Here is a 5,697-nt window from a genome sequence, read left to right as displayed (position 1 = left end):
TCTATCTATCTATCTATCTATCTATCTATCTATCTATCTATCTATCTACCTACCTACCTACTGACCTGCCTACCAACCTACCTACCACTTATCTCTATCATTTGCTATTTATTCTTTTACTTTGATTTTCTATGTACTTAATAAATATATTCATTCACAATCAAAAGCATGGATATCATAGATAATTCTCTGGACCAACAGAACCCTGTGCTGCACAAAGCTGTCCTGCTAGAACAAAGAAATACCAAGGACTAACTAGGTATGGCAGACTGCATGGCCCCCAAACTCAAACATGGACATTTGTCAACCCTTGCCACATACACAGATGCACACAACTAAGAAAGGATGATTACAGATGGCTGCCATTACAGCACAAAACTGTAAAAAAAAAAAAACCCTATTACTATCTACAGAAGATTGACTACATAATAATGAAAACAGGTACTATTACACTGTCATGAAAAGTATAGAATAATGAGGCTGGAGATATGTCATAGTAGTTAAGAGCACTGACTACTCTTGAAGAGGACCTGAGAATGGTTTCTAATACACACACCAGGTGGCTCACAACAATGTGTGACCCAGCTCCAGAGGGTCTGACCTCTTTAGGCACACGTATAATCCCACACCTATACATGAATACATGCAGTTTTAAAAAGATACCTTAAAATGTTCAGCATACACAATCTCCCATATAATATGGCATAAAAGCAAAAAGGGGGACTATTTAGGGGACCAGAGGGAACTATAGAGAGAAGAGGAGAGTCACCGTGGGAGAAAATTTGTAAGCAAAGCACAATGTTACACACACACACACACACACACACACACATATTTTATACTGAAATTTTCTCTATGTCAAGTATAGCAATTTTTAAAAGGTGCTCAAAAAAAATAAAAGGCAGGTTGGATACTCAGTGGAGACTGAGGAAAACCAAGACAAATTTCATATGTAAAATGTCTTAACTAAATTTAAGAATCAACAGATGTGAGCTGGTGAGATATCTTAGGAACATTTGCCATCAAGCTTGATGACCTGAGTTTGGTCCTTCAGACTCAAATGACAAAAGCAGAATTAACTCTCAAAAGTAGTTCTCTGACCTCAACTTGTGCACCATGGTATGGAAGTGCATATGTGTATACACACAAATAATAAATGTGAAAAATGTCGAAAGAAGAAAGCAGGTGGGGGGGGGTGTCACAACCCACAGGTTGAGTACACTGAAACAACCCTCGGAAACCAACAAAGCGATATTTAGTACTGTAAAGCCTTACTGATGGTTCTGGAGTGATGTCTCAGTAGTTAAAAGCATTCCACACTGTTGCAGAGGACACAGGTTTGGTTCCCAGTACCCACACAGGGGGCCTTACAGTTGCCTGTAACTTTTGCTCCAATGCATCAGACACCCTTTTATAAACTCTGCAGGCATGGCACACATGTGGTGCACCTACATACACTCAGGCAAATGCATACACATAAACAAATCTTTTTCTTTTTTTCATAAACAAATCTTAAGAGAATTACTGATACTTCTAATTCTGGTGACATCAGGTGCAATGGTTATTATGGTAACAGTATTATAGCACACAATATACTTCTGGCATAAACCAGCTGTAAATATCAACAGGTAGCTGAGTCCAGTGGCATAAGCCTGGAATTCCAGCTACTTCAGAGACTGAGCCAGGAGGACTACAAGTTCAGGGTTTGCCTACACACGTAATGAAGTCAAGGCAACCCTGAAACTTAGTGAAACCCTAGCTCAAAGAAAAAGTGAGCTTGGAGAAATGGCTCAGTGCTTAATAGGACTGGATACTCTTCCAGAGAACCTGGGTTCATATGCGATTGTGGCTTATGATGGTGGTGGGGATGCAGCTCTGGGGTTAAGAGTACCTGCTGATCTTGTAGAACACCCAACTTGTTTATCAGAGCCCACATCAGATGGCTCTCAAACACCTGTAACCCTAGTTCAAGGATACCTGACACCTTCTTCTGGTCTCCCTGGGCACCAGGCATTTATGTGGTGCACAAATGACATACTCATTTACATAATAAATAAATATAAATTTTGAAGTATATAAAATCAAGAGGGAGGACTCTTGCCAAAATGCTCAATCCCTATCCAGAAAGGCAAAGAGGATGGACATCAGAAGAAGGAGAAAAGAGAGAACAAGTCAGAAGCCTGACACAGAGGGCCTCTGAAAGGCTCTGCTCTGCAGACTATCAGTGCAGATGCTGAGACTTATGGGCAACCTTTGGGCAGAGTGCAGGGAATCTTATGAAAGAAGTGGGAAACAGTAAGATCTGGAGAGGACAGGAACTCCACAAGGAGAGCAACAGAACCAAAAAATCTGAGCACAGGGGTCTTTCCTGACACTGATACTCTAACCAAGGACTATGCATGGAGATAACCTAAGACTCCTGCACAAATGTAGCCCATGGCAGTTCAGTATCCAAGTGGGTTCCATTATAATGGGAACAGGGACTGTCTCTGACATGAACTGATAGGCCTGCTCTTTAATTACCTCCCCCCTGAGGGGGAAGCAGCATTACCAGGCCACAGAAGAAGACAACGAAGCCACTCCTGATGAGACCTAATTGACTAGGATCAGAAGGAAGGAAAAGAAGACCTCCCCTATCAGTGGACTTGGGGAGGGGCATGCATGCAGAGGGTGGAGGAAGGGAGGGATTGGGAAGGGAGGTGGGAGGGAACCACAGGGGGGATACCAAGTGAATAAAGTGTAATTAATAAAGAATTAAAAAAAGAAAAAATAAAAACTAAGAGGGCTGATTTATGGATCAGGAGTAGAGTGCTTGTGCAGTATGTGTACTCTAGTTGATCCAGTCAAGTACTGCAAAAAACAAACAATCAGACATGCCCAAACCATCCAAAGAAAGGCTTAACATAATTATAATGTCTAAGAATTTTAACTAAGACAAAAACACAGAAAGGAGGATACTATTAGATAATATTATCACCCTCACCAGATAATATTAGATGCAGAAATATAGACTCATCCAGAAAACATGAGAAGTTAACCTATTTTTACGTAGCACATCTATAACCTAAAACACAGACTTTTCTTTAAGTAGTGGGACCATACATGGAATATTTTTTCAGCAAATGGTACTAGAACAACAAAGTCTATGTGCTGGCAACTAAGGAATGGCACCTGAGTTTGTCTTCTGTTCACCCACATACACCTGTGCACACACATGCATTCACTCATGAAAAGATGTTCAACATTATTCATCACTATATAGAAATGAAACAATGAAATAGCCTCATAAGGAAATGAGCTAGGGACTGTGGATATAGCTCAGTTTGTAGAGTGCTGGCCTAACAAGCAGGCAGCTTTGGTTTCATTCTAGCATCAAACCCACATGAATGAATGAATGAATGAATGAATGAATGAATGAATGAATGAATATAGAGCTTACTCTTGGGTGTTCTTAAGATTCAGATCTTAGTACACAGTCACAAGAGAAAACCAACTCTTAAAAGCAGGCCTCTCAACCCCACAGATACTCCGTGGCATTTGTGCACCTCTATGTATATACTCACACACAAATTAATTAGTGTAATAAAAATTAAAATTACACTTGTATATTCAATTTTTAATAGTTTCAATCCCTGTTTGGGTTTCTCTCCCTCTTTGCAACTTCAGTGTAAGTTGAGAAATCCATTTATCTGGAAAGATCACTACTGGGTCCTTGGAAACAACTGATGAGATCATCAATCTACCATAATGAGAAGCCCAAGGGGCAAAACTAATCCATGTAGCCTCTTTACAGGAAAACTAAGAAATCGAGACACAGAAAAATTGGGAGAGAATTCCATGGTTCTATTAGGGCAAGTAGATAGCAGATGTTTCTCTGTCAGACAGTCTGAAGCAGGGCAGGGAGAGAGGGACTTGCTGAAGAAAGATGCTATGCTCCAGAGACCTGGTATGCTATTTTGACTGCTGAAAAAGACCAACATCAGACTCACTGACAAGGACATAATGGCCCACTGACATGGTAAATTTCTTCAAAGAACAGCTTGTTTGAGAGGATAAATAAGCTGTCATTTAGGAGCAGGTGATGCCTTCCTGAAGACATCCCCATCCAGTATAACAAAGACAGGAATTGGGCTGTGTTTACCTCTGGCTAGAACAGAGGTTCTTACCTTGTGGGTAGCCATCCCTTGGAGATTAAGTGAGCCTTTCATAGTGGTTCACATATCCGATGTTTACATTATGAATCATAACAGTAGCAAAATTATAGATATGAAGTAACAACAAAATAATTTTATGGTTGGGGGATTACTAAAACATAAGGAACTGTATTAAAGGGTTATGGCATTAGGAAGGTTGAGTACCACTGGGGTAAAATAACATATAATCTTTCTCCTGTCCTAGAAGGTAACCCTCCCAAGCCACCGCAAACCTTTGTGTGTTGAGAAAAAGCCTTTAACTTTTAACCTTATTGAAAATAATATTTTAAAGTATTTTGAAAGCCTGTGTGTGTGTGTGTGTGTGTGTGTGTGTGTGTGTGTGTGTGTGTGTGATGTGTGCATGTATGTGATGTGTGTATCAGATAACCTGGAGTTGGAGTTCCAGGCAGTTGGGAGACACCACTCACCTGGGAACCAATCATAGGTCCTGTGGAAGAGCAGCAAACTTCTTTGTTTTGTTTTCTTATCTCTCCTTTTTTTTTTTTTTTTTTTTTTGAAGGTTTCTCTGTGTAGCTGTAGTGCCCAGATAATAAGACCCCAAAAGACCAACAGGAGTTGAATCTGGAATCTGTTGCAAAACACAGGAATGTTTATTCAATACAAGCTGGATTCTAGGTTGCAAGATCTCTGTGGAAATAGAGAGATATCCAGTCCTGAGGTCTGGGGGAACAGGGTTTTTAAAGGACAAAACTGAAATCAGGGAATTTCCAAGCCTAGGTCTATTGGTGCCAAGGCCATCACTTTCAGGGAACTAGCCATCTGGAAGGTATCTGCTCATGAACAATGTCTGGAATACTGATTAGGATGTTATTAGGGAGCTGGGATGATTAGCACATCTTGTGGTTTTTCTTAGTAGGAGGGCTATGCGATCTTGGTCACCAGCTAGAGGCTGTCTGGGTGGGTTGCCAGGCAACATTATCTCCCAAGCTCAAAGAGCAAGCCTGATTACTCTTTGGCTGAGTCTGTCTCCACTTGCCCACTTGGTCCTGTGTCTAAATTTGTATCCAGGACCTCAGTCATGTTGCCCCAAAATTCAAAATTTAAAATTTGGACCTCTTAGAGCGTTGACTGTCCTGGATTGGCTTTGTAGACCAGGCTGGCCTCCAACTCACAGAGATCTGCCTGCCTCTGCCTCAGAAGTACTGGGATTAAAGGCATGCACCACCACTGCCTGGCCATGTTCCTATATTTTAATAAATCCAACTTGGCTTCACATCCAGCTTGCTCTGAATTTAGTTTCTTCATTGAAGCCACAAATCTTGGTTTTGCCTCGGTGGAAATCTCTGACAAGAATTCCCCATGCAGCTTCCAATGGGATGTGGAGCTGTTTTCCTATCATTAGTGACAACCCAGTTGGATCAGACACTGAGATAAACTCTCAGCATCCAGACCAGCATTCTGCTCAAGCCATCACACCTGCAGCAGCCCTTCCTCTCTCAGGGTCACTGTAAGAAATAAATTGTTCTGGTCCATGTTCAGTGTG

The 5,697-nt window shown here is 41.1% G+C and overlaps 1 pseudogene; it reads right to left on the bottom strand.

The window, feature by feature from the left end:
* LOC129687782 (NACHT, LRR and PYD domains-containing protein 4E-like) overlaps window positions 1-5,234 on the bottom strand; it is a 7,714-nt pseudogene extending 2,480 nt beyond the window's left edge.
* Between the last annotated feature and the right edge of the window lie 463 nt (window positions 5,235-5,697).

This window comes from Psammomys obesus, unplaced genomic scaffold (genome assembly GCF_907164565.1).
Source record: "Psammomys obesus unplaced genomic scaffold, mPsaObe1.curated_primary_1811, whole genome shotgun sequence".
NCBI lineage: Eukaryota > Metazoa > Chordata > Mammalia > Rodentia > Muridae > Psammomys > Psammomys obesus.
The sequence above is the reverse complement of the archived record's forward strand: the minus strand, read 5'-3'. Positions and strand labels throughout refer to the sequence as shown.